The sequence below is a fragment of the Thalia democratica genome, chromosome 2, assembly GCF_965202585.1.
Source record: "Thalia democratica chromosome 2, ktThaDemo2.hap1.1, whole genome shotgun sequence".
Lineage (NCBI taxonomy): Eukaryota > Metazoa > Chordata > Thaliacea > Salpida > Salpidae > Thalia > Thalia democratica.
In genome coordinates this window covers 38,731,207-38,742,601 of record NC_139166.1, presented here as the reverse complement: position 1 = coordinate 38,742,601, position 11,395 = coordinate 38,731,207, and positions in this window count along the sequence as shown.

The following is an 11,395-nucleotide window of genomic DNA, read 5'->3' as shown; positions in this document are numbered from 1 at the left end:
ACAAACCTTTATTTTATGTTCTTTTGTTTTGATAAATTTTAATTATGTTCTGATAAGTCGTCTTAGATGACCAAGTAATTTGAAAACTAAATAAACCAATATTGACGTCATAATTGACTTATAAAAACGAAAAACCCGTATAAATCGTAAATCTACGTCTTACCTTCTTTGACATACCTTTATTTTATGTTCTTTTGTTTTAATAATTTATAATTATGTTCTTGTAAGTCGTCTTAGATGACCAAGTAATTTGCAAACTAAATAAACCAATATTGACGTCATAATCGACTTATAAAAACAAAAATCCATATAAATCGTAAATCTAAGTCTTACCTTTGACAAACCTTTATTTTATGTTTTTTTGTTTTAATAAATTATAATTTTGTTCTTGTAAGTCGTCTTAGATGACCAAGTAATTTGCAAACTAAATAAACCAATATTGACGTCATAATCGACTTATAAAAACGAAAAACCCGTATAATTAACAAAATAATGAAGATTCTTAAAACTTTTTTAAAGATTCAACAAAAGGTTTTAAGCATTTATTTTTACAAATACTGACTGATTTTGTCTTTAATAACTAAATCTTTATTTAGAAATAAATTCACATCTCAATTTGATCTTAAAAGATTTCTCAATTTTTTTTTAATCAAAAGTTTTTAAGCATTTGAACTGAGAAAAACTGAGGTTCTCAAATTTTTAAATAAAAAAACTGATTTAGCCTGACGTTTTTCAACTTTTTTCAAAAAAACTGATTTAGCCTGACTTAGCCTGATTTAGCCTGACACACACGAACCCTGTACTTAGTCTTAAACAAGTTATATAAATACATAGAAAGAAAATATTATATATTATAAACTTAAATATTTATTTAGTTTTATTTTACAAAATAATAATCAATATAAATTATTGTATTGATATAATCATTTTATATTGTAAAATAAAAGCAATTAAGTATTTAACAGGGTTTGTGTGCAAATTTTTTTTTCATTTAGCCTGACTGAGACCAATTTAGCTTGAAATTTTTTCAAAGTAAGGAAAATCCCCTTCGTAGTCATTTTAGGTATTGGGGGGGCTTGATTAGTACTACTATAGTCTCCGAATTCAACCAGCTTTATCTCAAAAATATTTTGAGCTTCAAAGGTATGCAGAAAGCAACTCATAGCTTAGTTACAACTCAATAAAATAAGACTAAATTGTGAAAAAGGTGATTGACCCCCCACCCCTATGCCCTTAACATACAAATTCAGTGATAAGTTTTAAAATACGTGTTATATCTAATCTATTACTAGTGTAAAAATTTAGTATATATCACTCAACACAATTTTTCAATTTAATTAAGCACTAAGTAAAAACATTATAAACAGAAGATTTATAATAAAACAACTGCATTGTTGTGTTTTATTGAAATTTAAAATGAAACACTTACACAAGTATTAAATAATTAAAATATATTTATTATTGTATTTTGACTAATACTTAAAATTGATACATAATTATAAATTCTAAACTCTAAATAAATACAGTGACTGTTGATGTCGTATCAGATTTAAAAAGCCTACACTTTAATTAGAAAAATCGTTTAAAATTTTGTTCTTGCAAAGAAAAATGAGTTGTACCTAAATTTTGTACTCCCACAAAACCTAGTACTTATACCTTAAAGCTAAGTTTTAGTGTTGTGAATATCTCCAATAACGTTAAACAAACAGTAAAGAGTTTTAATCTAAAAAGTATTGGTATAAAGCCTTTAAATTAGAAATTAAACCAGTTCAACCAACTAAGCTCTGAAAAACATAGCTGATGCAAACAAATTCAAACAAACAAATAAGTTGTTGAACTATACTGTAATATTTAAACTGTATTTTTTTATGAATTTTTATAATTATGACATATTCAATCTACTGAAAACAAAATAATGAAGGTTCTTAAAAAAATTTAAGGTTTTAAGCATTTATTTTTATAAATACCGACTGATTTTGTCTTTAATAACTATATCTTTATTTAGAAATAAAAACACATTTCAATTTGATCATAAAAAGATTTCTCAATATTTTTTAATCAAAGATTTTCAAGCATTTGAACTGAGAAAAACTGAGATTCTCAATTTTTTTAATAAAAAAACTGATTTAGCCTGGCGTTTTTCAACTTTTTTCAAAAAAACTGATTTAGCCTGATTTAGCCTGACGCGCACGAACCCTGATTTAAGTTTATTAGTTTATGATATATAAGTTTAATTTTATTCATATATTTATGAAAGATTATTTTTTAGCCTAAAATTATGATTAAATAAGACATCAAATGTATAATAACTTTAGCTTGATATTGGTGCTCACCTAAAGTTAACCATAACCAAATTTTTTTTTAGTTTCTACATACTGTAATTAGTCAAGTACTAAAACTTTAGTTTCAAGCTATGTTAAAAACTTTTCTAAAGTTTAGTTTTTTAAATAGATAGTAGATTGGTTTCCATTTTTTTATAATCTGTGTGTACATAAGCTTTCAGGTGCAGATTCAAGGCTCTGATCCATCTGCTAAATATTCCACCAATGCGTCGCTGATTTGTTTAAAATTTATAACGCTCAAGAGCTGAAAAAATCCAAATTTTTTACAAAATTTATACAAAAGCAGGGATAAAAAATTGAGATAATATTAAAAAAGCAAACGTATTGTTAATAAAAAATCCTAAATAACTTGATCTAAAAAAAACTTGCGTGTTTTAATTTTGTTAAAATAATGTTACTAAATAATTTTATCTAAAAATACTTTAAATTTTGTTTAACAACTATTTTTTTATAATTTCATTATTTCTTCATTTTTTTGTTTTTTAAATATCAACCTCAAAGTATTAATGAATGTTTTAATAAATACTAATAAAAATCAAGTTTACGTAAACTTTAAAATAAGTAGATAAAAGGAACGTACTATTAATTTACAAATATATAAAAGTCTATAACGAATAAGCTTTTATGTTAAAACTCAAAAAAAAACTAAGAAAACTTATTAAAATAAAAATACAAATTAACACGTAATGATTTAATCAGGTTCAACTAAAACAATGACATTAAGTATATTTTGTAATTAAAATGAACACAAAAACCTTGTTTAAACATCATATATAGTTAAATTTTTTTGTACGTAAATATTAAATTCTTTTCTAAGAAACTGAAAATTGGTTTACAAGTCTAAATTTTTTTAATAGATGGTTTTATGTAAGTTAATAGAAAATTTAAGTATGAATAAAGTTTAACGTTTCAACAGACACTAAGTCATAATAAAAAATGTGAATTCTATTTATAACCCTTTAGTACATGTATTACAGAATTTAAAATACATTGTTAAAAAGGATTACCAAAGAAATTAAATCAACTTAAACATTCGTATATTCAAATAACTTTATTTTAAATTCTCATTGGTTGATAATCCGTTTAGTAATGAGTTTTATTAATTGTCTTAGTTTCTGAAAAATATTTTTCATTTGTAAGTTAAGCTGTTTTCATGGAAAAAACTAGTAGTAAACAAAACTGTTAGTAAAAAATAACACAAAAACGCTTATAAAACATCTTGAGTCGAGGTTTTTACCACATAAAAACAAAAAATAGTAAAAAAAATTTATCAACCCGGTTTTTAATATAAACTTACAATAAATAAGCATTTTTGGTTAAAGTAAAAACAAAGGTACATTTGAAAAGTTTTTAAATTTATTGTAAAACAAAACTCTAAAAATAATTAAGTATTAACTCAATAATGGAGTAACTTTTATTGGATCCATATAAATTAGACATAAAGAGAGTGTAAGGGGGAGAACTTTTAAAAGTTTTCTAATTTTAGGTTAAGTATTAAGCTTATACTTCAGCATAACAGTTTAAATCAAAATAACTACTACTTTTACTTAGTTTAAGTAAGTCAATCATCTTGTTTGTTTTATGTGTTAACTTGTTGTGTGTATTACATATAATTTTTGTTTTGTCCTTCTGTATTTTATTAGATAGCGTGAATTTTACTTAAAAAATGTAATAATTAAATTTACTCATATATTGATCTATTTGTTTTGTTATGTTTAAAAATAGGTACTTAATTAATTATGTTATCATATTCTTATTGAATTAACAATTATAAACAATTTTCAATGCAAAAGCTTTTAAAAATTGGTTTAAATTTAACATATATAAACGCAAAATTTGCATGTGATGCACAATCACCATGGCTGAGTGGTTAAGGCGGTATACTTATAACACGGAGTTTAACATACCTATGTCAGAGTTTAACTTCCATCTCTTCCATACTTTTATTAAAATAATTTTCAAATTTAATTTTACTTCGATTCAAACTTGTTTGAAAACTTTAAAAAACATCTTTTATAAAATATAGATAAATCCTAAAAAAATTAAATTACAGTTAAGACCAGGGGGTTGAACACTTTAACTTAAATAGCAGTAGGTTTTTTAATTGTTTCTTAAATTTTCTTTGGTTTTTGATATATGACGGACGGTAAAAGGTTGGAAAGTTAAATAGGCTCTTTACAGAAGGACTTTATAACAAATAATCTTAATAAAAAAAATATTTAAAACTTTAATAGAAACCATATTTAATAGATAGTTATAACTTATCAGCATTTATAATCTTAAACTATTTAAAGTATTATCCAGTTAAGGTTTTAGCGACTAATTTTACGCTTAAAATTTGTGGGAAAATATTGATTTTACCGCATAAAATACACACTAAATATTTAAAACATTTATCTATTATATTCAAAAACTTTCTTCAAGAAGTACGCATCCATGTTAAATACGCACCCGCATAAGGTACGAACTAAATTTTCATTATAACATTTTAAAATTATATTTAAAGGTTTTCTTTAAGAAATCGGTGTAACGTACATAGTTAAGTAATAAGATTCTAAAGTCAATTAATAATCATTAATATTTAAATTGTAATTGGATAAAATTTCATTAAGGGCATAGAAGAGGGGGTAAACCACTTTATTGGAAATTTAGTCTAACTTTTTACAATTTTTAAGCTACCAATTAGTTTTAACAAATTTTTGTAGTTGAAAGTAACTTTAAACTTATAACCAATCAAAGTTAGAGAGTTCAATAGGTTTTGTTTCTTAAGTGCAAATTCAAAAGGCAAGTACAGTCAAATACTGCCAAATATGCAACCTTGAACGAATGGCAATTTTAGCAGAAGATAGTAAACAATTACTAAATAAAAGACGTGATATTTCAAACAACTGTGCACACAACCGACGGTTTTTCTTCAAATAACACCTTGGGCGCCTTCTCACCTTCCATACTTTTCATTCACCTTACACATACACACACACATTCACTTAACATATATTAATACAATTATATATCCTAAGTAACATATAGTTTTATTCATTTATTATTTATACCTATTTCACACAAGTCACTTTCTATTCTCCGAAATTTCATATATTCACTTTACCCTCCGACTATAATTCTTCACACCTTTATATGTTAAGTTCCAAGTTTAATTGGAAGCCTGTATTCAAATCACAGATAAACCGTGCTTTTTTACCTACTACGCCCAAGTGAGCTAGTAGGTTTTTTACTGCAGGTTTATACTTAGCATATGACTTCCTTGTTGTTTTACATTTTAACTTTCATATACAACACAACTTACTTACTAAATATTTAAAATATCTGTATGGGATATTTAAATTAAACAGCCGACTCCTACTTTACCAATTAATTATTTTATTAATTATAAAATACAATATATATTTAATTTATTTCATTATGATTTTATGTATGTCGCTGTGAATTAATTATCGGTCAGTACATTGTAAGCCCAATAAACATTTTTGTATTTTTTTGTGTTTTGGTTTTCCTTAAATTTTAATTTTTCATTTTTGATTTTTACATTTGAACTAAATCTGCTTCCTAATTGTATATAATTTTGATTTAATCATTAAAAACATTCAATATATTACATACACGTTACATCGAGTTTCTGTGACTTTTATTGCCTTCACCGTCGTTAAGTTTTATTAAATTTTATTGATTCTTTATCTAATGGTTAATGTTTTATTTTTGTTCAAAATAAATTACATAAAAACTAAATTAATGATCTTTGCAATACAAATTAAATAGTTTAAATAACCTCTTTTACATTGTGACGTAACTATTAGTTGCAATGAATATATTTTTCATAAGTTATTATCAATAAATTTTGAATCAGTTATATTTTCCATTAACGTGAGTTGTTTGTTTATATTATAATTTGTTGTTTTGTTGTGTAATTTAGCTTACTTTACTTATTTTAGACTTAATAATCATAAATATTATATAGTTTTATAACAGTCGGATTTAATATTAAGTATTTTACCTATTAATAACTATTATCTGTAGAAAATATCTTATGAAAACATGTATACTCATACTTTATTCTATGCTTCTATTCTCTCATTACAGTAAATATTTTTTACAGAACCCAGTTGAAGTGTGTTGATTCGTTGACACAGAGAAACATATGTTGGTAGAATAAAGGAAGATTACTTTATAATTTGTTTTTATTAATAATAATAACAATAACAATAATAATAATAATAATAATAATAATAATAATAATAATAATAATAATAATAATAATAATAATAATAATAATAATAATAATAATAATAATAATAATAATAATAATAATAATAATATTAATAATAATAATAATAATAATAATGATAATAATAATAATAATAATAATAATAATAATAATAATAATAATAGTAATAATAATAATAATAATAATAATAATAATAATAATAATAATAATAATAATAATAATAATAATAATAATAATAATATTAATAATAATAATAATAATAATAATAATAATAATAATAATAATAATAATAATAATAATAATAATAATAATAATAATAATAATAATAATATTAATAATAATAATAATAATAATAATAATAATAATAATAATAATAATAATAATAATAATAATAATAATAATAATAATAATAACAATAACGATATATAATGATTTTAATAACTTTAACAAACATTTAAAATATTTTTTTTTGAAAATAATAAAGACAACATTAATAAAAACTATAACAACGATAAAGATTGTAATAACGATAATAAAAAATAAAAAGATATTACCTTAGAATCATACTATATAACGATTATGTAAAAAAAATAATTGAATTAATACCAAAACGTGTATCCAACATAAGAAAAATTTTATAAATGTTAATTAATATAAATTTTTCTTGTATTGTTGTAGTCATTTATGTATTAAAACTATGATGCCAATAGCAATACAAAAATAGTAATGAAATAATAATAATAATTACAGTAAAAATTAAAGAATTGATATCATTAATTCTATTCACTAATGATAGTACCAACGTTAACAAAAGTATTAATTAACGCTGTAAAGTAAACAATATAGCAGTTATACTACTAATACTTCTTAAATGTTCAGCTATCAGTCTTTTGTTTTTCTACTATCGTCAATTTCAAAAATATATATATAAGTAATAGTTTTATTAAAAGCGGACTTAAAACAAAATATATACTAAAATTTAAAAAAAAACAATAATCAGCTCATATTTTCCAATATTCTCAATAAAAACAATACTTTTAGTAAAATAATGCTAATTTTAAATATAAAACTTATTTTTCGACAATGAAAATGATAATAATAAAAATGAATGTTATAAACGATATCGCAATTATAGTAGTAAAAATGCTTAAGGTTTTAATTATCGGCATTTTTATTATTTTCGTTAGTTCTAAAAAAGAACAAAATTTCTCATTGCAATCGACTTCATAAAAGCGGATTCAAAGAAAAAAATGTTTTTATAGTTTCTATAACAGTTTTATTAAATTGTTAACAAAAAACTTTTTTATTTCTACAATAGACTATTAATTGCTAATCCTTTTCGATAATGAAAATACTACTAATAAAAGTATTATGATAAGTGTAATAAATGAGTATTATAAACGATATCGCAGTTATAGTAGCAAGACTACGTAAGAGTTAAATTATTAGCATTTTTTCTTATACTATCGTTAATTTGATAAAACAAACGAAACTTCTGTTAGTTATTTATTAATAGACATGTGTTATGATTGCTAAATTTCTGAAAGGCTACTTCGTACACAAGGTTCTAGGAACAAAAATTTAGAGCGCTTTTTTTTTTGCGTTCAAAAATAATACTTTATTTGATTTATAAAAATACTTCTAAAAGTTTGAACAAAAATAGTTTAGACCAAAAGTTTAAGCTAATATAGTTACAACCTTAATGTTACTTTGATTCTGCTAAAAACATGATTTTGCTGTGACGTCATAATTACTCAACGGTTTGCCTTGAAATTAAATTTAGCACTCACTAAGGTCATCATGAGCGATTATACGAATTTTCATATTTGTAGGTGCACTAACTTCGTCAAACAAGACTAATCCTGCTAAATATGTGATTTTGGTGTGACGTCATAATTACTAAACGGATCGCTTTAAAATTAAATTGTGCACCTACTAGGGTCATCATGAGCAAGTATACGAATTTTCATTTCCGTAAGTGCAGTAACTTCGTCAAACGAGATTTAAGGTCAACTATGCTTTGATAAAATATCCATTTTAAATCTTTCAACTTTGCTAAATAATAAAAAGTTTAGCTAAGGTAAGCATTTATAAAATTTTTAAAACAAGTTTCGATGTGACGTCATAATTACTCAATGGATCACCTTAAAACTAAATTGTGCACCTACTAAGGTCTTCATTAGCGAGTATACAAACTTTCATATTTGTACGTGCACTAACTTGGTCAAACGAGACTAATCCTGCTAAAAACGTGATTTTGCTGTGACGTCATAATTACTCAACGGATCGCCTTGAAACTAAATTGTGCACCTACTAAGTTCAAGGTCACCATAAGCAAGTATACTAATTTTAATTTCCGTAAGTGCAGTAACTTCGTCAAACGAGATTAATTCTGCTAAAAACGTGATTAACTCTGCTAAAAACGCGATTTCGATGTGACGTCATAATTGCTCAACGGATCGCCTTGAAACTGAATTGTGCACCTACTAAGGTCATCATTAGCGAGTATACAAACTTTCATATTTGTACGTGAACTAACTTCGTCAAACAAGACTAATCCTGCTAAATATGTGATTTTGGTGTGACGTCATAATTACTCAACGGATCGTCTTTAAATTGAATTGTGCACCCACTAAGGTCTTCATTAGCGAGTACACGAATTTTAATTTCCGTAAGTGCAGTAACTTCGTCAAACAAGACTAATCCTGCTAAAAACGTGATTTTGCTGTGACATCATAATTATTCAACGGATCGCCTTAAATTGAGTTGTGCACCTACTAAGGTCATCATGAGCAAGTATACGAATTTTCATTTCCGTAAGTGCAGTAACTTCGTCAAAAGAGATTTAAGGTCAACTATCCTTTGATAAGAGATCCATCAAGTATTGCTTACATTTTTTTTTAATGTAGGCAAGTTTGTACTTTCTTGTATTGACATCTACTTTTTTTTTTTACTGTTGCAGGATAACTACTGTGGTAGTTAAATCTGTTGTTGCCAGTTTTTTTTTGTAGTACCCAACTATCTTCTAACTTCCTCTTCTTGGGTCTAATAACTTCTTACTTGACATTTGTAAAATCCAGGTCTCCTTCTAAACTTCCTGCTTTTAAAACCTGTTCTGAATAAACTTTATTCAGGATACAACTGTTTGAGCTAGCTTTTTTGGTCTACTTGTGGACTTTTCAAACAAAAAAGAACACAACTCAGAATTGTCCACAGTAGACACAACAGAGCTAGCTCTGAGATCATTTGCACTATAGGTCTGATTTTTAATGAAATTTCTCTGAACAGTGATCACATCTTTTTTACTAACTTTGCACTGCACACATTGAACAAAGTTTCTTGAAGCGACCCATGGACTTGACTTCCAAACTTCGAAAAAGTTTGTCTTTTCCGTCACTTCAAGAACTTGATAAGGTTAGCATAATGAATATTTTAAATTTTAACTCAAGTATCAGTCAGCAAAAAAGTTATTTACAGTTTGTAAATGTGTGACTGCAAAAAACAAGAATGCCCGGTAAATGGAAGTTGCTTAATGGAAAATATTTTATATAAAGCTACAGTCATAACTGAAAACCAGACCAAGTTTTATGTTGGCTCGTCTGGACTATCGTTCAAGAATCGCTACACAAAGCATAAGTACAGCTTCAAACACGAAAAACATAAAAATACTACAACTTTATCGCAGTACATTTGGAAACTAAAAAATAACGAAGTTAATTTTAAAATTCAGTGGAAAATATTAACAAGAACGAAAAATAAATATAGTTTAAAAAACGGATGTAAATTGTGTAATGCGAAAAAAATCGAAATTTTAAAAGTTAATAAATCAGAATCTCTAAACAAAAGAAACGAATTACAAACTGGCTGCATACATTATCGTAAACAACTTATCTAAAAACTATGTTAATAATTTTGTCTAAAATCAAATATCTATTATTACGTAAAACCTAATTTTGTATAGTTTTATTGCTGTACTTACAAGTTTGCTTTTCATTGAATAAAACTTGGCTGAAGACGCGTATTAAACGCAGAAACAGCTGTCCCAAGCAAAAGTTTATTTTGTGTATTTTAATTTTATAATAAATAATATATATAAATACATTAATAACAACCTTAATTATTAAAAAATGACGATACATAACAACAAATGTACAATAATGTTCTTAAATTTATGATATAGTACAAAATTCTTAAAATAATGAGATAACAAGAACGATAATAACGTTCATTGATATATAACGATTAAAATTACGTATTAATATTTTTTTATATAATAATCTAAAATTAATTTCTTTTATGCTATAAATATAATATAAAAATTAATAAAACAAATAATACTAATAATAATTCGGATAATAATAAGAATAAAAAGTTATGAAAAAAACATAAATAATCATAAAAGTATAATAAAAAATAAAATATTATTAACAAAACTTATAATCACACCAATTATAATAATTTTAGTAACAACGATAAAAATAATGATAACAAAAATGACAATAATTTTAATAACAACGTTAATTATTAAAAACAACGATTATAAAGATACGTAACAACAAATGTACAATAATTTTCTTGATTTTATAATATAATATTAAATTCTTTAAAAAATGAGATAACGAGAACGATAATAACGTTCATTGATATATAACGATTATAATTACGGATTAATATTATCTTATATAATAATTCAAATTTAGTTTATTTTATGCTATAAACATTAATATAAAGATTAATAAAACAAATAATATTAATAATAATACGGATAACTATAACAATAAAAAATTATGAAAATAACATAAATAATCATATT